The following is a 23,709-nucleotide window of genomic DNA, read 5'->3' on the forward strand; positions in this document are numbered from 1 at the left end:
TCGTGTGGCGTTCTGTACAAACAATGTGGGTTGAGGTATACTAGGGATCTGTAATTTGACAAACCAAAACATATACATTTCTGTAGCTGTTCATAAAACATATACCATTTGGAGACTCAAAATGAGTATACTCCTTATATACATAAAACTCAAGTATTTATTAGTATAGCAAAGTAAGCGAAGGCTATTTGCGATTTCAATACTAGAAGTATAGCCCACGTCAAACTTAAAAGCGCACAACATGTTCGAAAGTTTTAAGAATTTATTTCTTTGCTTTTTAATTTTAATATTATTTTTATAAAAATATTGTTTATTCTTTAACAAAAACTGTGCAAATCCAAGTTTCAAACTTTGTGCAATATTGAAAAAACAATTCAATAAACTTTCGTAAAAATTTCAAGCTTTTTAATAAGATTGTTTTAGAAAGATTTTGATGCCTAATTCAATTTTAGTACAACAAAATGCCAGTTTGAAGTAGCTGTGGTTTACTGTTGATTTTTAGCAGTTTTTTTTTGTCGAAGGTGTTGCTCGTTTTAAAAAAAAGTGGCGAACATACTCAGACTTTAGAAGGAAGGAAATGCACAATACCATCAGCGAAAAAATTGCTTCAAACTTGCACTTTATTACACTAGAATTTAATAAGGCAAAAACTGCATTCTTAAAATGTAAGAAATCTAATTAAAAAGCTCTAAACGCTTAAGTAAGTTTGTTGATTTTTATAACTATTACACAAAGTTTGTAACTTGGATCTTTACGATTTTTGTTTAATAAGACACTATATTTTTATAAAAAAAGGAATCTGCGATTAAGTACACGGTTAAAAATTTCGGTTTTAATTTTAAACTTTTTGGACTACATATATGACCAAACTAAATTCAGTTTCAAATACAAACCTTCTAAGTTTAAAAAAAGAGGGCACATATGTTGGGTTTAGAATTTAAACAATTCGGTTTAAATTTTAAACCCAAACATTTTCATTTTTAATTAAGAATAAAAAATAAAAAATCTTAAATTTCACGCTACGTCTGGTGGGGATTGAACCCGGACAGCCTTGGTAGCAACCAATTGTATCAAGCATCTTTGCACACTCAGCTACAGCCACGCATGTAAATGTGCTTTCAAATGTTGTATTTGAATCAATACCGCATTTCGCTGTGTGCAAACATTTTCTATTTCGGTTTAGATTTTAAACCAAATTTTCCATATATGAAACCATGAAACTAGAATTAAAACATTTTGGTTTAATTTTAAACACCGAACTTTTTGGACTAAAATTTGAACCAGAATATATTAAAAATTGCTTAAAACTATTGACTGGTTTAAAAAGTAGACTATAAAAGATTAAAAAAGGCAGTAGTCCCAGCGCGGTTTAAAAATTAAACCCAAATTTTTGACCGTGTAGGAAAAAAAAAATAAAATTATTAATAAGACCTGTTTTTAATATGACACGGGCTGTGTATACATATGTATATTAAGCGGTGTCATCATTGAGGTGAGTCAAAAAGTAGACACAGACAAAACCCTCAGCCTATTTCCGCAACATTGCACTGTGGGTAATTTGATGAGTTTTTGTGGCGAAAAATCGTTTTTCGTACTCACAAAAATAAACTGTTTGGCCTTGGCCTTTGATAAAAAATATTTCAAACCAAATAACATTGTTTTTTGTTTTTGTAAAAAAAAAATATTGGTATCGATTTTGTGTTCTGTTTTTTTTAAGCGATTTGAGAAGCTAATAATTGCCTAAAAAACTTTCAAAAATATAAAAAAAAATACTTTTAAGATGTAGCATTTTGTGAACTTTTTTTTTGTTTTTTGAATAACATACGTACTTCAGACATATCCTTTAATTATTATTTTTAACCGACTTCACAAAACGAAGAAGGTTATCAAATCGTCGCAATTATTTATTATTTTATTTTATGTATGTTGCCGCATAACTTTGGACCACGTTATCCGAATTCTATAGTTTTTATATGAGAATTGAAGTTGTTTTTTTTTTTGCTTAAACATTACTTGTTTTCTTATTAAATTTGAAAAACTTTTAAAATTCTGGCCGTATTTTGCCGTGTTTAAACTATCAAAAATGTGTAAAATGAAGAATTTCGAGTTTAGTTCCTCGATTTATGTTACGATTTTTGGGAGATGTCTCTTTTTGTGTAGTTAATCTTGGTACTGTCAGCAGTGAACTGTTTAACATTTTAAATGGAGAACTCAATAAAAAAATAAACAAAAGGCTGTTTGCAATTTTATTCCTCCAAAGGCTGCTCCTTTTAACTTTTAAGTAGACAAATTAGGACATTCACACCTTTCAGGTTTGCAATCGAAATAAAAAATAATTTGTATTATTTTTCAAAAATAGCCACTGTCTGAATAGCTTTTATAACTAAGTGAGATTTTTTTTCTGTAATACTAATTTAGAAAAAAACTGCTTTCAAACTTTTTCAATAAAACCACGAATTAAAAAGTGACCCCTTTTGATCCATCGGTCGTCAAGGGTTAAGATTTTTTTTTTTAATAATTTGGGAAGTCACATGCCAAACGATGAAAAAATTAATAATCTACTTGTTTGGTCATAATTAACTTTGGCCCCAAAAATTGGTCCAATTACCCACAGTGCATTGTGTGAACTTCGGAACAGCCCCATAAACATTTGGCTTGGTTAACAATTCGAAAACGGTTAGTAAACGAATCTTCGATAACGAATGTGGTATAGGTTAGTATTCGATTGGAGAACTAGGCCATTCTCCCTTCGAGAATAAGCTGGCTTTCTCTTTCTCTCTTGTTCCATTTTTTTTTCGCACCCAACTCGCAGTGGACGACTAGTAATAGCAGCTTCAATTTTAGCGCTATCGTATAATATATAAATTTGCAATAATCACATGCCTGAAGTCATACCAAACGATATCTTTAGCAACGCGCAAGTTGGAAGAAAAGCTGAAAGCAATACTGAAGAAAATACTATTTTTTCGAATACACAAAAATGACATAGAAACATTCTAATAATTGAATACTAATTAACAAAACGATTACAATCCAGTAATTGCCTAAATACATACACATCTAGACAATAAGCAAACACGAACAAGGTCGGGCAAATACAAATACATTTATTTTCTCTTCCTTTTGTGTGCGCACTTCATTGCCGCTAGCTACAAAAATGTCGACAGTCAGTGGGCATTTTGTACATAATTTCCTGGTTATGCTCTCACTGTCTTCCTACTCTTTCCTGGTCTATCCCTGTTCAATTCATTTCTTATTATCCTTTCCAGCGCGTTTGAATGACGCAATCATCGCGCTTTCACCCACTAGTTACTGGTCTATAGATAGAGCACACTTTAGGAACGCAATGACGTCATGAGATTAGGTTGCAGGATACAATTTTCCACAGCTTAGGTATATATGCACATAACTACATACACATACGTGCATATGTATTGTACGATAATAAATTCCAAAACAAATGGATCGCCATTGGTATGTTAAAAATAAATCTATGAGGAAGTATGTCAACCGTATTGTACCAACACATTGTGTTTATAAAAACATACTCGTACATATATATATATATATATATATATGTATGTAAATATGTATGTGTTTAGGGCCACGTGTAGTGCCTAAACGTGAACTTAGTTCCTTTCAATGACTATCGCATGTTATGCTTTTTTTCCTTTTTCACTTACTTATGTATATCCTTAATTTCTTTGCCTTTTATTATACATTTTCACTTTGAGGCGATTATCGCTAGCAATTATTCTCAACCCTCATATAATTTCTAACACAGTGTATAGGTACGTTTGTGCTTTATGCTTCCCTAAATTATTCATTCGATTGCGATGAAATTTTGATATGAATCTATCCTTAAGTGGCCTTTGAATAGAAGACATTTCCACAGCAATTTCTATACGGTTTAGTTTCAAGCTTAAGGCTTAATGTGGACGCAATACCGTACCAACTTACAATCAAACAAAACAAGTATTTATGCAAGCCAATTTGAAAGAAATAAAATTTTTTTTTGGCCGAACTTAGGGGTCGCGTATTTAGATTTTTTTCGTTTCGCCATGCAGCCCTGTTACGCAGATTACTGGATCGTCTGCATACCCTGGTATTTCGAAGCCGTGGTTGTTCAGTAAGAAGAGGAGTTCGTCTATAACCACAGTCCACAGGAGAGGAGAGAGTACACTCCCTTGTGGATGTAATAGATTCTTTCGTGCCTCCCAACTCCGTGTTGATCTTCCTTGTTTTTAGCATGGAAAGCACCCAATTCTTGATGATGGAACTTACTCTCTTGCATATTAGGGCATCTCTACATCTCACAAAGGGCTATGTTCTTAGACTCCAGAGACTTCGTTTGGCTACGAATGGCAGCCTCAGTTAATTTGCTTGGTTGATAGGCAAATTGGTTGTTATTCAGTGGTTCTGTTCTGTTAGATTGAATTCTCTGATGTGTGGATTCAAGATTTTTTCCACGCCTTTAAGGAGAAAGGAGCTGAGGTTAATTGGTCTGAAGGCATCTGCTCAGATTTACCTGCCCTCGCTAAAAATACGACCTTAACCTCTGTCCATCTACTGTGAATAGCATAGTCAAAATTATAAAAAATGGAATACAAATTTTCCAAGTGACTTTTCTCAAAAAGCCATGTCTGTATGATTTTCATTTTTGAGTTTTAAGAAACTGGGAACAAAGTACTTTTAAAATTTGCAAAATTGTCCAATGTCCGGCAACGATTCATTAGTCTTGGTTCCGACGCACCGTGATATATGCATACACATATTAACTCACATGTATGTAAGTATGTAAGTACATCTTCTTTAGTGCATATGCATAGCACAGTACGCTGCTGCTTGCTGCTCGCACTCTTAAAATATATCATTAGTGAATACATATTATTTTAAGCTTAAACGTCGTCGCCTCTACCCTTGATTACACAGGCAATGAGATCGACAGACAGCCAAGCAGCCACAACCAGCTAACCTACGAACCAAAAGAGCCTACACATCAAACACCAGCGCTACGAAGATGGAAATGCAAGCGCATGCGCAACAGTACCCGCCACACTGCATGCAAGCAATACTTACGCGCATACATACATACGAGTGAGTTTATGTCGATCTGTGAAACTGCGAATCAAAATAAAATTAAATGAAATGAAAATTATTTACGATCGTTTTGTCGCAATACGTACAGCAAGCAAGTAAGGCATAAGATGAGCACACATAAATACACACAACGCTTGCCTTCTGTTGTTGCGCCGTTGTTGTTTTGTCGGTTTGCCTTTTTAATTTCTTGGAATCCCTACCGGCGATGCTGAGTTTATCTGCCGGCAATGCGCGTATTCACCATTCAGTGATTGCATCTGCAGGCGAAAATGTGTGACGATGACGATATACTCGTACACTTGTCTGTCTGCTCTGTTTGTCTGTCCGTCCTGTCTGTCTGTTTGGTCCTCCACCCGCCCTTTTCCACTAACCACCAACGAAACAACTCCCAAGCATCCATCGTCATGTCGCCTGTTCCTCTGTCTATCTGTGTGTTCACCGATCGTTCTCTGTGTCTGATCTGTGCGCAATCGCACGACCGGTGACTGACCTGCAGCGCTTAAACGCCTTGACATTCGTGTAGTTATCTGTCGTCTTGTCTACAGCAGCAGCAGTCGTAAATTTCCGTACAATAAAAATGCGTTTTGCAAAAATCAAATATACATAAATCGATATGTGCTGCTTACACATAGTAGGTATGTATGTGTATAAACGGTGGTATAACTGCTTGTTTGGGCGCTGAAATGCTCTCTGTTCGCTCATTAATTACGCCAATTTACCGACACACAACTCAAATTTTTTTCAATAGCAGCCTGCCTGTATGCTTTCTTTGGAAATCTTAGCACATATTGATGAAGCATGTCTCAAAGCGAGGGTGTTTGGGAAAGGTTAGCACGCAATTTTGATTGGAAATAAGGAGAAGGATTAAACGTTTTAATTTGGATTAGGATGGTATTGTGATTTCTGTATGTGTGCGAACATAACCACTTAAGTGAAAGAGTATTTTTCAGTTTAACTCCAGAACCATGGCCTTGGTTTAACCACCAAATCTCAAGTGGGTTTTTATCGAAGGACCATTGGTGGTAACTTTAATTCAAAAACCGGAAATTCAAATTTACAGGCGATTTAGGGTAGCTCCTAATAGATCCCCTAGTTCTGTTACCACATGTATTATAAGAGCTAAACAACTGCGGTCACAAGGCTTTTGCATTCACACAGCAAATGTTGATTGTTGTTGTTGTGGGTGTAGCGGCTTGCTTTGCCCTGCTTAGATCGGCTCGTCGGTTAATCTTTGGCGTCAAGCCTAACCAACAGAATCGTTTCACTCCGACGGGATTAGACCAGGGGAAATGGGACCTTAGTAGAGTTGGGTTTTTTCGGGCTCCACATGTCGGACATACATTAAGTACAATAGAATTTATTCTGCTCAAGTATGAGTTAAGTCTGTTGCTGTAGACAGAAAGAAGTTCAGCAAGTGTGATGCGGGACTCCCGAGTCAGTTGAAGCTGTGGTAGTTCTCCTAAAACGGCATTCACAGGTCGGCAGTTTGTGTTAGTTTGAGACAAACTCTCTGTGAATGCCAGTTATGGCCTGTCTGTGCGGAGTCGGGTCCAGTGGTTGGCCTATGAAACTCTGGCTCACGTCCTTCAGTTCGTAGAGATGACTTCTGGCGTGCCTTGGGGCAAGGGCTCTGCCCAAAGCAGGTGTCTGTTCAGTTGCTCACGTCTGTGGCACTGTACAAATAACAAGGAGCATTTGTGCCTCGCTATGGGTACGATGTTCTGGCGGAGGTGACTCCGAATAATTTTGGGTTGTTCACAGTCGGAATTTGTACGCCATCATCGGGAACACCCAGTTGTAGCCTGACCTCATTCGTCGAAGAGATGAATAAAGCGGCTGAGGAATTCGTAGGGGAGATGCTTGGACTTCGTGCAGAAGCGAGAAAGTTTGACGGGTAACTATTTACCTTTGAGCACAGGTCGTCAATTCCATTGCGGAACGTCATTATCGAGCAATCATCATCGTATGAGATGGTAGGGGCTCCCTCTGGAAGCGGAGAGAGGACACCATTCTGTGGAACTCCTTGCTTAATTTTCCTCGGCTTAGGTGTTTTATCTCTGAAGAATGCTGATGGGAGGGAGAAAGCTTAAATATCTTCTAGTAGCGTGTAGTGGCAGACGGTGTCATAGACAATTTCGGTTAAAGTCACGGGTTATCTGATAGCTTATGGCGTTAGATGCTGCGGAGGTGCTGTGCACTTTACGGAACCATGCTGATGCTTCTCTGGGGTTAGGTGACACGTGAAATAGGGGATTAGTAACGCCTCTAGTGTCTTCACTACCAGGGAAAGCAGAGTTATCGGCCGATGAGACTCGCCTTTGTTGGCAGGTTTTCCCGGTTTTAGCAGTGGGACCACTCTCCCGGATTTTCGCAGCTGGCAGCTTCTCTCATGCCTTTCTATTCTCTTATGACCGAAATTATGGACTGAACACGGAGCATTTTTCTATTTTACATTTTCTGTCTAGATCATATTTGGCAGGGACTGAGAACGCGTTCCAGTTTTGGTTTCGTTCTGCACGAGAACATAATGGAATGTCAAAAATCCACAAAAGGGGCAAACGGAACAAAATGAAAACAAAAGGTTCGGGCTCGTTTCCATAAAGAAAAAAATATGAACAAAACTCTCGGCAACGTTCTCACGAAGAACAAAATGAGAAAGAAACTTTCGGGAACGTTTCCAATGAGAACAAAATAAGAGCGAAAATATCGAGAACGTTTTCAGGGAGGATCAAATAAGAACAAGAGTCTAGGCAACGTTCTGCTAGCGAACAAAACGAGAGCAAAATTTTTGAGAACTTAACGTAAATAATGAGAGGGGCGTCTGCGTGTTGGTATGGACCATTTCAATTTGCAGATCGTTTATCATTAGGGTGAACTGTCCATTTATTAATTGATTAATCCCAACGGTTTTACCCTCCTTTTCCGCTCAACCGACACGAGGGGCAGCAGCTACAGAATCAAACTCATGAGCTGATTGGATATACTAAAGATAGTATTTCAATTGTTGAGGGAGGAAATGATAGTTTTTTTTGTAGTAAAAATGGAGTTCGATATGTCAAACCTGCTGGAGTGGGAGATAAAATCTTGACATAAACTAAGAAATGATTCGTTTAATTCAAAATTAGTTTTGCATGGCTTCAAAAACAGCGGTCAAAGGGAATAGAGGTCGAGAGGGAACATTAAAGTTTACCTCAGCCAAAAGGGCAGGGCTATTAATGAAGCCTGTCGTTAATTTTACGATAAATGTTATATGTATGTACCTATAATTTCTCTACGACTTGCGAGGGGGTGCAAATTTATGAGCTTTAGACGACTAGTGTATGGAGGGAGATTGTGGAATAATTTTTCATTTTCTGTGCAAGGAAGGTTCGTGTCTTAAGTCTTTCGTTGACTTAATTTGCATAATTATCTTTCAGTTCTTTTTTGATTAATTTTAATACTCAAACTTTTCAAACTAATTGAACGCTATGAAAAAAATTATGTTCACGAAAGTATATTCCATAAAGTGTTGTTCGCATTTTGTTCTCTCTGGGAACGTTCCACAGGGGTTTTTTTCATATAATTCCCATTGATAACGTTCTCGACAGTTTTGTTCTCATTTCGGTTTTGGTTTTGAAGCGTTCTAGGGAGAAAACTACGAGAAAAACATTTAGTTTCGATAACAGCTTTTGTTCTCGGTCTCTGATATTTGGTAACCGGGAATGCTGCTGTCGGGCTTTCAGTATACTATATTGTTACTTTAGGTTTGTTCCTATTGCTATTACTTCTTAAATATTATTTCAAATATAACTAAATACTTGTATTATTTCCTAGACGTTGGGATAGAGTGGCACCGAATTCCCCGGAACACAGTGGCCTCTACAACACAGTCCATCTTTTTTAAATCGCTGTATGGATATGTTTTGGTCGTGATTTATGTAGAAACATATACAGGCATATTCTGCAAATCGTAAGATTTCAAATCGGCGCGATTTAGAAAATCTATTTCGGAGGATTAATAGCAAAAAGGGAAAAATTTGGCACTAAATCGATGGATATAACGTAAATTATGTGTTTCTAGCAGTTTCCATTTGAAGCATTTAATACTTTGATTACAAATATACAACAATACTTTGCAAATCGCACCGATTTGAATTCATACGATTTGCAGAACATGCCTGATAGTCTCTCTTTTTTTATATCCTACTCTATTCTCTTCTGAATGGAAATCGCACCTGGACGTTACCGCTAAAGTCAATATTCCAGTTGCATTTCGTTAATGATCGTCACATGCTCGAAGACATTAGACATTCTGAGATCTTTTCTGTTTCAAAAATGTGTGCGATTCCGAGGAGTTTTAATGGAGTAACTGCTTCGTTTCACTTGTTGAACAGTCACCAAATTCTCAATCAAAAGGGAATACAGGTGCAAAGTAAAAATACAAAAATTTTCTTTGCGCTACATTTACTAATCCATGGAGTATGCCTATAATTGATCAGCTTTTCAACGAAAATAGTTTCTAGTCAACTGTTTTCTATATATTAGCGACATACAGCAACAACAACCTGTCCTTCAAAAGCAACTTATTTCAAAACAATTATTGAACCAAAGCATGAGTCCTTGAGCTCTACTGCCCGAAGAAGAACACATACTATATACATACACATGTATTTATGCATTGTGGTTATAACAACAACAACAACAACAGAGAAGAAGACGGCATGTGCAACTTTGGCAATATGTCTTTTACAGCAACAACAACCTAGCACGTTTCATTATTAACGTCTTGACTTTGTTTTAAATATGAGCACAAATATGCGCCAGTTACGAATGGTACACGAGTATATATTTAATATTTAAGTATACATACATACACACATATATCAAAGGGTATGCGTAGTTGACATACAAACCTCTGAAGTCAACCTGAGTTCGCCAGTCTTGGCAGTCAACGGCAGTTGCAACAGATAATCGCGATGGTTTATACCTGCTGTTTTACTTTTGGCTTGTCTGCCACGTTGGTCATTGGTGTTTTGGAATTTTTCATTTATTTATTTTTTCGTTTTTTTCCTTTGGTACAATTTTTTTCTTAATACTTTGCATTTTGTATTTAATTTTATTTTAATGGCGGCGCTGCTGTCAATGCTTCTTGTGCGAAGATGCGTATGCAACTGTGTATGGAGAGTGTGTGTGTGTGTGTCCGTTTGGCAACCACAACTCAGCAGCAATATGAGCAACAACAATTGCCGAGGCTACAGCAAGAAAAAGTGCGACAAAAACGCACTCTTTGATGTTCGCTGTCTGTCTAGCGAATCGCCGTTTTGCCTTCATTATTATTTTGAGCCTTCATTTTTTTGCCTTAATTTTTGTACTTTTTTACCAATTTTTTTCTGGGTTTTATTTTTTTTGGTGCTTGCATACATATCTACATACATATGTTTTTTTATAGTGCATTCACTTGATTTTTTTCGTTGTGTATTTTTTATATTTTCTTTGGCTCGACGTCTGGGTGTTTATGTATGTATAAATGCACACCTACACACAATCTTACATTCAAGTGAAGGTGTATGCATCTCCTGTATGTAGTACATACAGTGGTCGAACAAATTATAGCCGCACCATATATTGCAAAGTTTTAACACTTTTTTTTTGTTATTTAATTTAAGTTTTTTCTTTATTAAAATATAGTTGATCCTTTAACAAAAGCCGTGTAAATCTAAGCTTCAAACTTTGTACAACGTTTAACAAAAAAAATTAAATTTCTTAGCAAGATTTTAAGTATGCAGTTTTGTAGCTTATTCCATCATAATAAAGTGGAAGTTAAAGGGCGTTGATTTTTTTAATTTTTTTTTTTTGATTTGCTTCGACGATTAAACACAATATATTTTTAAATGGAAGAAAACCGTAACTTCGAAGAAAATCTAAACGGTCAGCGCTAATTTTTTGCCAATTGATACTTGCACTTTTTTGTACTAGAAGTTTAATTAAAAATCTCGAAACTTTTACAAAATTGTGTTGGAATTTTTTTTTTAACATTGCAAAAATTTTGAATATTTTTTTTACACAGTTTTTATTAAAGGAAAAAAGTTTTATTAAAAAAAAATTAATAAATAAAATCAAATAACAAAACAAAAAAATATATAATACTTGTCAATATGTGGTGCGGCTATAATTTTGTCGACCACTTTATGTACATACATACATATGTTTTATGCAACATTTATGTTTGCATATGTGTTTATATATCTGTCTGTGCCTTGGCTGCACTAATTTTTGCCGCGGCGGCTGCTGCTATCCGTTCGATATTATTTTTTTGCCGCGCAGAATTTCGCTAAATTATCTTTCGTTGCCTTTTTTGTTTATTTTTTTTACGTTTTTTACTGCATTTTTTTATAATATTTCCCCTTTTCTGTTTAAACAGCGCAAGTTTTTTGACATTTTTTCCCCTCACTTCATTGACCGTCGCGTCGCTGTGCTGCTGCTGCTGCTGCTGCTGTGATTCTCAGTTTTTGTTTACCCAATTTGGTTCATAAGTCACTGGCTGCGATATGCATTACTGCTATTTTGTTGTTGCAAATGTTTTGCCATTTTTTCGCCTGCTTTATTTTTTCTCCCTTATTTTTATTTTGCTTAAAAAATAAATAAAACAAAAAGGCTTTTTGTTGACCATTCATCGTTGCTTTTGTTCTTACATACTAAGTATGTATGTATGTATGTATTTTTATCGTTGTTATTATTGTTTTAATTTTGGATAGTCTTAAATTTATTGCTCTTTTCCTCTCTTTGCCTTTGTTACCAACTTGGTAGTCGTTACGGCAGCCAGCGTCACTATTTTTCACAGTTTTGTGTGTATTTTTCGGTTGTTCTTTATTTGCATTGTTTTTGTTTTTCTTTTTGCATTTTGTAAAAATTAAATTTGTCGCATTTTTTTACCTTTTACTCTCTTAATTTGCTTTATATTGCTCCTTCTTATTTGCGCTGAAGAATTTTAATTGAAACGAGTTTAAATTGAACTTTAAGCAAAACTGCAAATTTTATGCAAAAAAAAAATAAAATAAAAATATATCAACAACGTTGCGCTGGCTCTGCTGGCATCTGTCGTTATCGTTGTCGCCATCAAGTGTATTATTGTTGTTGTCTTTTTTGTGCAACGACAGTTTGTTCCACGGTGCTTGATTTTTGATTTAACTTTTGCGTACTTTCAATTTGTTTGCTGTGCTGTTTATTTTTTTCCGCCATTCTCTAAATCTGTAGTGGCTGCCTGTCAGAAGTTGCGACTGGTTAGGGTCGAGCGTTTTGCAGTCATTCACACAGAGGATGAACTAAGATTACAAAATGGTGCCGGTCTTAAGAAGGTAGTTAAGGATCCTTCTCGCGCCAACTCATTAACGACCTGGTTTCCTTTCCGACACTCAGCAAAGGGTTACTATATTTCAACCTGCTTGAGTTTGAGGCGTGTGAAAGCAGTTTTAAACAAGTTTGGATTTCATCATCCTGTTTGAGAGGGCCCGGATGCTTGCTGAAACTTCCTAGAACACCGTGGATAATCTGCCTATGAGAATTGATATTTTAGTGCCGGATCTATAGATATCTACACCTGCTCCATCATCCATCCTCGAACCAACCGTGTACCAATGTACATATCTGGAATCAAAGGGATTTTCACTAGGAACTTTCTTTTAAAACAGATGTCTTGGGTTATGGAGTCAAAAACTTCGCATATTTCCAAACCTGGTATATTCCTTAGAATACCTGCATAAAGTTTATTTGGATGGAAGCAGGTGCCAGATAGTCGAAATTGCAGCTCTTTCTTGGCTGCTCTTTCTTGAATAAAAATATGGATGGGAGTACATCCTAGAAGCGACTCTAGAGCCGAGGCTAAGCAGGTTTTCATTGATCCAGTGACAGAGAGACATACTTTTGTAATTTATTGAGATGAGTAATTGGAAGAGTATAGTATGGTAAGAACGATCCCACGGCACGTGTGATTGAAACTTCGGACGGCCAGATTCGGCGTACTTGGAACCAGTTACCCCACTGGCAATGCATCCTTCGGCATACGCTGTTCCTCTTTGGAGTTGGGATGATTTATGGAAGTAGAGGCAGCGTGAAATGGAATGAGACCAAAGTCAGACCCGACTTGTAATATCAACTTCTCCTCCCCGAGAAATTTCTTCTTCCCGCCCGACTGTCACTACCGCCACTGACCATCCCTATAGCTAGAGGCATGATCCTAGCTATAGCATGTTTCCAGCCGCCCCCAGGTGGAGAGTGTAGCCGCACTTCTGGCAGTACATGTCGGCTGCAGACCCAACTGATAACGACAGACAAATCTTCTATGTAGGGCAGGTGGTATCACTGGACCCCCTGCAAATTGGCGAGGAGTGTAATGCTGGTAATAGGCAGCTATGGAAATGGACACCACGACCGAAAGTAAAAACCAACTTTGAATAAAAGGATTAGAGAGGATATTATTGGTTAAACATTTTTCACAGATTCGACTATTACAAGGATGAAGAAGTGGCGAGTATATGACACTTGTACCTTATGGGATTACATTGGTATACTGACCAAAATGGCTATCTGGGCAAAATGTTCTATGAATAACTCAGTGGGAGGGGAGACCAGTATATTTGCATGTATATATAAAAACAATATTTATTGGTGCAAAAAGGTGGGTAGGCACTGTGGCCAATGCTTAAGTTCATTTACCACCTATGTATGGTTGTAAGCCATGAAGTGCCATCTAATTAAAACTTAAGAAAGATAAATTACTTGGCAGGTGAGAAGTGCATGTGCAAAAATATCATAAATTTCACAAAGGAAATATCTGCATATGCAGCAGTACATAGCATACATGTAGGCGCCTGGTGTGAGCAGTCGGTGTTAACAGTCTACATAGGCACTAGCATTAACAAGAATAGAAGTTAGATGAGAGAATGCAAATACTCACCCCGATTCTGACCAACTGTTTCGAAGTATCCTGCTCTATATCTCGCCCACGAGTCCAACCCAAGCCGGTTAGATGGAACTCTGAGCTAGGATAACTTAAATCGCAGTCACGAATGCTTTAAATAAATACAGAATCAGCTTTAACACTTACAATGTTAGACTGCTGACAGGCGTTGTGTGGAATTTTTGTGATCACAAATGAGACGATAAGGCTTCAAAATATTCTCATTTTCGTTGTTGGTGTTTCCGACAGGGTAGGAGTGTGATGTAATGTGGAACGATTTTCCGTCATCACTTGTCAAATTTGGTTTGGAGACAAATCGGTTTCGGCGTTGTGAAGAATGACACTGAAGATGGCACAACGCCGAAACCGGTTTGTCTCCAAACCAAATTTGACAAGGGATGACGGAAAATCGTTCCACATTACATCACGATTCAAAAGATATTGTCTAGGTCCGTTGTGACTTTGAGTAATATTTCGAGGGCAGACGACCTCTAGCCAGGAGTGTCTAGAGATGCTGATGGAGGCCCACTTCTCAGACACCAAAATGCCAAGTACGAGGTCGGACATAATTTGAAGGTAGCTTGAATTAACCAGACTTTTGATCCGTTCACAACACCAGGACCGATTTGCGTGGCGGCTGCCTAGCTGCAACAATCAAGTGACAGATTGAGACCCAAGGATATGTGGCTGTCATAGATATCGGAAGTTGAGCTCTGGAACTTCCTTTATTTGGGATAGCAATTGGTACAGCAGAATAATGCCTTGATTCTTCTTTTTGTTTTCTTTTCAGAATCGATCCGGTTATGGGAATATAGATTCTTTAGCACTTCTCCCAATAGGCAACTAAGTATGTCGCGTAGATGAGGTATGGGGCTGAATTGGAGATCAAATTTAGTAAAACGAAGGTTTTTAAGTTTGACAGAGCGGCCTCGCGGTTGTGTGACTTTATCTGGCCAACCTCTACAAATAAATAGGGAGAAATTTCCGCCAAGTTGCCCTGAAGGCGGCAGTGAATTTCTACTGAACTGCAGCATATATCTCAGCCTAAAAAAATATTGCAGTCAACTTTTCCAACTTAAGAACCGGTTAGATGATCTCCCACATCGAGTGTAAGCAACTATTATGTTTTGCAAATGAATTAGGTCTCTTCTTCTACCATCTACGCGTCAACCACAAATTACTGTGGTTAGCTTAACGCCAAATTCTATACTACTACCTAGGTAATCTGCTGTAGGTTTAAAATCGTTTCTAGTTCTACAGTGGGAGTTGTGTGCAGTGTTCTAGTTATATGTACATAGACAGATTTGCTTGAAAGTCGGTAAGTGAAAAAATAAAAAGCCACAAGTCGAATATCTTCCTGTAACTTAAGTCATTTTGCGGCTTTTTTATGTACTTATGGATTTATTTTGTTGCGAAATATCGCTTACTTATACGCCTATTTTTTATCACAGGGACAGTCTTTGTTCTTGTGCAGCTAATTTTCATCATAAAATTTCAATTTGTATTTCAAAAAACAAAATAAGAACAGTCGAAAAATGCGTGCAAACAGGTCACAGGTACGCCACAACTACAACAAGTAATAAGGTAAAGCCTACAATGCAGAATAAGCCCAGCCTGGCTGCCAAGTTGGTTGGATGGTAGCAATGCAGCTGTTATAATTCCTGGAAATTGTCTTTAATGTGTAGCTCTGTATGTTTATATTTCTTTTTTTTTAATTGCCAACTTGCGCAACACCAGCCACCGTGCTGTACTCCATACGCGCGCTGGTGAATGCATTCAGTTGCATATGAAAGTACGCATGAGTGTAGGATGCTTTGTATAAGAATACACTTTGATGCATATGTGTTATGTATGTATGTATTTATGAACGTATTAAACTATATTATGGTTTGTCAGCGAATAAATATGCATAAGTGTAACTCAGCGTTTAAGGCTGCAGAAAGCTACAGTCTCAATTTTCGACGCACAGTGGGTGCTGTCTGGGAAAAATCACGAAATGACTTGTAGGCTCATCAGTAGACTCGGTGTACTAAAAAAATTAAAATCTGGTCAAAAAATAAATGTCAAAAGAAATAACGCAAGGGCCTATTAGACCGCAGGACGGTTTAGAACGTAGCGGGTATACATTTTATAAAGAAAGCAATTTGTTAACATGAACTAACCCGAAAAGTAAAACACGAAAAGTTTCAAAAAAGTCCTCAGAAATGTCCCAAAAAAAGACGAAAAAACTGAGAAGTCTCAAAAGCGCAAAAAAATAAAAAATAAAGTTCCCGAAAAGATCCCAAAAAAAAACCTTGACCAGTACCTGGAACCACAAAAAGTCCTAAAAATTCCCAAAGGTCTAGAAAACATAAAACTCGAAGTATCCCGAAAATCAAAACAGCTAAAGTCCGGAAAAAATCTTTAACGTTCCAGGAAACTCGAAATTTTTAAAATTTCCTGAAAATATCAAAACAATAGCGGAAAGTCTCAAGAAATACCTAAAAGTGCGGAATAATTCTAAAATATTTGACAAAATAAAACAAGGAGAATCCTGAAATAATCCAGTAAAGTCTGGAAAAGCCTGAAATCCAGAAAACAGAGTATCCCAAAAAATTCAAGAAATCGAAAAAATCCCAGAAAATTACGAAAAGTATTCAATGATAACGAAATATCTGGAAAAAAAAACGAGGTAATAGATCTCGAAGTGTCCTGAAAAATAGCGAAAACACCCAGAAAAGTTCTCGAGAAATCGCGAAAAGTAAAACTCTAAAAGCTTCTAAAAATATTTACAATTCTTAAATCATCCCGAATGACCGCGAAAAAAAAACGAAGCACGGATTAACCCGAAAAGTCACAAGAAATAAAAAACGAAATATTCCGACAATAAAACACGAAGTATCCCGCAAAATGGCGAAAATTTTACGAAAAAATTAAATAGCAATCCTGAACAATACCGAAAAAACGCTGAAAAGTAATGCGCGAAAATTTACAAAAATTGTGGAACGTTCCACAAAAATCCCAATTCTTCGTAAAAATACCAAAAGTAGCGAAAACCACTAAAAATTCCATAAGCAAGTGAAAATTTTCAAAGTATTTTAGGTATTTTGGGAAATCTGGAAAAAGTAAATGCCTAAAATTTCTGAAGGGCATCTTAATAACCCCGAAAAATTCAAATTTCAGAAAGATTCGAAAAACCCAACGAATGTAGTATCCCCAAAAGAAAAACACGAAAAGTGCGAAAATATGTAATCTTTGAAAGTGCCAGGAAAATCTAACAGTCAAATAGATATTTTTAAAAATCGAAAAAATTCAGAAAATTTTCGAAATCATGAATAGTAATAATAACACATATGTTACTGTTTGGCCGAGCTTCTCCTCCGATTTGTGGCGTGCGCCTTGATGTTGTCACATAAAGCGGAGGGACCTACAGTTTTACGCCGACTCCCAACGGCGATTGTATTTTTATGAGAAGCTATTTTTCATGTCAGAAATGCACTCGGAGGTTTGCCATTGCCTGCCTAGGGACGACCACTGTTAATAAAAAACCTTTTTTCTATATCTTTGCGATATTACTTTGACCAAGCGCGCACTGCTTACCACTACACCACAGCGGCCGACGAAGTCATGAATAATCAACACTAAATTACGAAAAATTCTAAGCAGTACCCAAAACATGCGAAAAGTCTTTAAATACCGAAAGGTGCTTAAAAAATAACACGCGAACTATTCCGAAAAATCTCGAAAAACTCTTTAACGTTCCTGTAAAATTAAATATTTTTAAAAATAAATTCAGAAAAAAGGAACCACTATCCCAAGAAATATCCCAAAAGTACCGATAATATCCTGAAATATTTAGATATTTAGAAAATACACCAATTATGTATCTCGAAAAATTTCTCGAGGGCTAAAACACAAAAAGTCAGCGTCAAAGAGTACCGGGAAAATATCGAAAATCTGAAAGGTTCCCGAAAAAATAAAACACGAAGTACCCTAAATAATCCCTAAAACTATAAGTGCGGAAAAAATCTTGTCGTACCAGCAAATGGAAATTACAATAAATAAATATGGAAAAAATAAAACCTGAATGACTCCGAAAAATCGCAAAAAAAAGAGCAGAGAAGACTTGAAAGGTACAAAAAATCACGAAAAGTAAAAAAGCGAAGTACATATCACGAAAAAATCTTCAAGGTTCCCGAATTGTTTGTCATATTGGTTTAAAGGCAAAGCGTTTCGGCGGAAATTCGTTCCAAAATAAATAATCTTCTAGATTTATTTCGTTAAGACCGATACTTCAGCTTCCGTCCTTCGAAGAATATTCATTTGTTTCGCAAAAGATTGATGCCATTCTCAGAGAGCTCTTTAAAACCATGTAGTATGTACGGACCATGAAATTCTTAATAGCTCCGAGCGCGTTTTAAGAAAAGAAGAATCTAAATCCTGAGTTAGTTAGCCACCCGTTTCTATGGGGAATATTATTACTTAACTATCATTAGATTAGATTAGATTGAGAAAGGCTTCATCTCTTATCGATGACTCCCCTGCACTCTTTCCTTGATGTTAGGCTTCCACCACAGCTTTCTTTCTGACCCGCATTAAGCCCAAGTTGCTTTAGCGCCACACTTTTCTTATTTTGAACTTCTTCCTTATTTATCACATGAAAATTTATGTTTAAAGTTAAGTACAGTTAAAATGTGTAAGCAAATCCAAGAACAATGAAAATAACAATAAACATCTCAGCAACCATGGTGTGCAGTAAATTAAGTGAAGAAACAAAAGCGGCAAAGAAATGAAGGCAAACTCGCTTGGGAAGAAAATCTTAATGCATATGAGAGTACATACGAGGCTTTTACTTATGTAGATATGTACTTATGTACTTACTTATGCACATTAGGGTGGTCCTTAAAAAATCAAATGAGCGACTTTTTTCAGTCTCACCCCTTCAATCGGTAATACCACGGTCGCAAATATCACATACAAATTTTGATCCCGATTGGTGACGGTTAAGGCGTGTCGCACAGGGGCCAAAGTTCAGATTCCTCTTTGGAGACTTAAAAAATTTTAATTAATTTTTTTTTTGCCAACTCATACCCAAAATCGATATCACATATTAATTTTTTTCCCCGATTGGAGTCGGGGTTGAGGCTTAGGAAATCTGATGTAAAAATGTGCATCCTACATTTAAGGACTACACTAATGTACATACATACGAATACATACGAATGTACATACCATACTTAAATATTTATGTATCTGCATAAATAAGTACTTGTACAGCAGCTTTACCTTTTCGTAAATTTAATTGAAGGCAATTAAAAGAGCTTGACACGGATATAAAGAGATGCAAATGCAAGTGTATTTAAAGTACATACAAGTGAAGTAATATGTGACACATGAAACAATTACAGTGTGTCAAAAAAGAGAATATAGAATATCTTCTCGAAAAAAGCGTTGCCATATGAAATTTCAGGTAAAATGGCATCACTTACAAAATTTCAAATGATTTTCGCAGGTAAGAGAAATATGTAGCACCATATGAGTGCCAAACGAAAGAGGCTTTAGAAAGTAGTAGTTTGAAAATATTTTGAAGAGGGTTGCCACCTGCTTGAAATGTCCAATTTAGTTTACTTATACACAAGTTATAGAAATATCAAAATATGGATGTCAAACGAAAGTGTTAAAAAATCTTTAGTTTCAACGCCAATAATATTTTTGGGGTGTTGGAAGAGGGCTGCCACCTGTTTAAAAAGATAAATTCAAATTATTTTATAAGTTGAATGAATAATTAAAATCAATCGAAGGGGGTTTGAAAAATTTTGATTTCTGAATAGTATTTAGCGGGGTTGCCACATGATTGAAAATTAAAATTCCACTTAATTCATCAGTTAATTGAAATAGGTATCGCAATGTCCGGCAAAGGAGAGTTAACAATGATTTAGCTTGAAAATACTTTTGAAGAGGGCTGCCACCTATTTGAAAGATCTAACCCAATTAACTAATTCAAAAAGTATATGAAATATAAAAATACTGTAGTCAAGCAAAATAAATCTTTAGTTTGAACATTTCGAATTAAATTAGAGACCTTAGCCTGTAGATGTATGATAAAGTTTTATTTTTTTAATTAAGAACTTTTTTCATCGGTATAGGGTGATTTGAAATTCGATGAAAATAACAATATGCACTATGCGAGTCTACTCTTCACCCAGAACCGGCTGCACGGTTTTGATTAAATCTTATATAACTCTGGCTCACATTTGAAATATACTTATTTCAAGTTTTTGAAATTCAATTTTTGGGCGTTTTAACGCCATGCGGGTTCACTAGTGTTCTTCTATTAAGTGTATAATACTGAGATTTTTTTTTTCAATTTTCCTAATCTAGAAAACACAAATATGTTCTTTCTTTACGAAGAATAAGTGATTTTTTATGTGGTCTTGAATATGAACAAACCATAAGAATATTTGTTTAATAAACAATTAAATTCATTTTAGCTTTGTATGCCTTAACAAAATGGGCGCTTTTTGAAAAATTGGTAACCGGTACTAAAAATTCGGATTTTTTAACGGGTAACCGGTACAAAAAAGCGATAAAATTTTTAAATAAAAAATATCCATTATAATGGATGGATGTCAGCACTCCGCTTTTTTCAAAACGGGTTTTTCAAAACAGGTAACCGGTACAAAAAATCCGATTTGAACTTTTAAATTGCCGCGAAGTAGTCCTTGTAGAAGTAAAGTTTCAACAAATAACGACCATTTATTGTATTTTTCTACATATGTCAATTTGTTCGTCAGTGCTAGTAGTAGCGACGCGGCAATTGTAAATAGTTTTTAATTGATTAAAAAATTTTCCTTTCAAATTGAGAGATAGAACATTTCCTTGTTTTGATTAAAATTTTTTTCCTGATTTTCAAACTGTGTGGAATTTTTTCTAGGTGGTAACACCTTCAAATAGAGCCAGATGAACTGTACTATACCTCTGGAGTACATAAAAGGCTTTGCAGCCTTATACCCAAACTAATCCATCCATCCATTTTACTATCTATCAGCTTTTGCCTACAGTTTTGAAACCGCGTAACACAAAGCTCCATATGTAATTAATTTTTTTTTATAATAAACCAGAAATACCAGTTTTTGTGGAGTGTGAGACGCTCTACTGTAAATATTTATGTGCATTTGTTGTTGCACGTGCAAACAAAACAAAAATACGTTTATGCACTCACTCACGTGCATAAACCCACAGATTAACTTGCAACACCGCACAAACACATGCACAAAACATTGAAATAGTCAAATGACTGGTAAATGTCCGAGACATTGCCTGTTCTAAGTCTTTTATTACTTAGCTGGGTTTAGTAATTTTTATTGTTTTCATTCTAGTTTTTCTTATTTTTTTTCCTTTTTTGTCTATTTCTTTTTGCATCACACAAACTTCTTTCTACAGCGGCAGCAACATCATTAGAATTTCGCTCATGGTCATTACGCTGTGTGCAACATCGACAGCAACAACAACAACAACAACGTCAAAAGCAGCAACAACAAAAAATGAGACAACACACAAAACTATTATGCCACTCATACACGGCTGTAGCTGTTTGTTATTGCCGACGCTGTTTTAGTTATTGTTGTTGTTGTTATTGTTGTCGTTCTGCTGCTTTCAACAGCCACTGCCGAGGTCAATACTACGCGTGGAATTCGATACTTTTGCATCTCAACACAGAAAGGCCAGGCAAAAGTAGCAGCCACAGAAGTCCAATAGAATCGCAACATAGCAGCGCATACATACATATGTATGTACATACTCGTATGCCACAGCATCGTTGACTCGGCTGTTGTTGCATGTGGCAAATGGCAAGTATTTGCACAGCTTAAATATGAGATTGCAGTTAAATAGCCACAAAAGCACACAAACTACAGCCTGCATGGGGTGAAGGCAGACGTAGCGGGTTGGGGATGGCATAGAGTTAGCAACGCATAACTGAAATCTGCAACAAACACTACCAATGTGTTTAAGCAACCACATACATACTTACATATTGTGGCAGGTAATGTGGCAGGCTGTTGGGCACTTCGTTGGTTGGTTGGTTGGTTAGTTGGTGGATTGGCCGCCGCCATTGCGACAAGGAAGCGCATTGCACATGCCAAAACAAACGTGCAACATGAAGGTGACAAGCCAGCAGCGGCGGCGGCAAGGTGGCAGCTCCAACGCATGCAACTCACCTCAATCTCGCCACGAGGTATGGTAGTGCAACACACATACACATCGACAGTATGGCAACACGTTGCCAATAACTTAGCCACTTACTGCTGAGTGGCGGAGTTTAGTGAGATTTGGTTGCAAGCTTTGAAGATTTTCTTAATTCTGTATTTATTTTATTTTATTTTTATTTTTTTTTTTTTTGGTTGTCAACATTTTATTTTTATTTTGCATGTATTGGTGCGCTGCGTAGTTGTGTCTACTTGTGCGCTCATAATAAGCGATTTGTCCTCTGGGTTAGTTGCTTTGCTCCAACAACACACACATCATCTTACGTACGTATGCACCACAAGTAGTCCAGTAGGCGTAGTGTTAACGAAATGCAGCGAAAATCTCAAACAAATAGCCACCAAAGTCAATGACAGTTGTACATTTAAATATATACATACATACATACATATATACAGTATTAATGTGTGCTTGCATATATATATGTACATATATGTTACTGTAGATCAGTTTAAGAGCAAACAACAACACTAGCTTGTAGAAATGTAGAATACAGTACGTTTCTAAGCAACTCCTGCGGTGAGTAAATGAAGCGCATAGGCAATTCGGCCGTGCCAACCTTTGTATCTGCATAGTTACATTGTGTCAAAGAAATTTTCATACATTGATGGCATGCGTAAACATATATATTAATGTGTATATACTTGAATTGATTTTTAAGTAAATATGTACCTGTGGTCGCCGCTGTTTCGTTAGGTCACGGCCAGTCGCAAGAAGGACCTTTGGGATACTACTTTCCGGAATTTTATCCTGTGTCACTTTTGATTTCTGCCAGACGTCTAATATCTGTATCCAACTCTCCAGAGGCAGTCTTAAATAACCAAGCGCTCTGGCAAGTCTTTCATTTGGCGCCTTATATAGTATTTAAAAAAAATGTATCCAGAGACCGAAACGAAAATGCATTCAGAGTATTCTATTGATATCTTCGAAAAAGGGATGTAATAATTTTTTTCTAATACTAAACAACCTATGTATATTGTCTGTCATTGACTAGGCTCCGTTTGATCCCGATGCCTTTTTTTAAGGATCTCTTAAGACGTAGGATTATGGTGAAGCTATCGGCCTCACGCAATCTGTACAGGGTTCATCAAGTGCATTTTTCATGATTTACGCAATGGGAATATTTTGTTATTTATGAAATTACCAGGCGGATTGCCTTTTTGGTTGTTGTTGTTTCCGACTTGATGGGTGTATGATGTTTTTTGGAACAAATTTCTCGCATCTCTTGTCAAATTTGTTTCGCAGACAAACCGATTTCAGCGTTAGGCCATTTTCAGGCTCATTTTTCGTTCGTTTCGAGAGCCTTATTATTGCTTTGTTTGCCTTGTCTTAGTCGAGTGGAGATCGGAGGAACGTCGTACCTTTACCTTGTTCAGGCTTTTTTCATCAGTCGTGTGACTGAAATGTGATATCTGGAAGTGTTGAGAAGT

General features: G+C 36.6%; 1 protein-coding gene across 1 annotated transcript in view; it reads left to right on the forward strand.

Moving 5' to 3' along the window:
- Positions 1-23,709, forward strand: part of LOC118746768 (transmembrane protein 184B-like) — a 798,314-nt gene that overhangs the window by 513,460 nt on the left and 261,145 nt on the right. The gene's annotated exons all lie outside the window — the stretch shown is intronic.

Source organism: Rhagoletis pomonella, unplaced genomic scaffold (genome assembly GCF_013731165.1).
Source record: "Rhagoletis pomonella isolate Grant_MI unplaced genomic scaffold, Rhpom_1.0 Rhpom_scaffold_00011, whole genome shotgun sequence".
Taxonomy (NCBI): Eukaryota; Metazoa; Arthropoda; class Insecta; order Diptera; family Tephritidae; genus Rhagoletis; species Rhagoletis pomonella.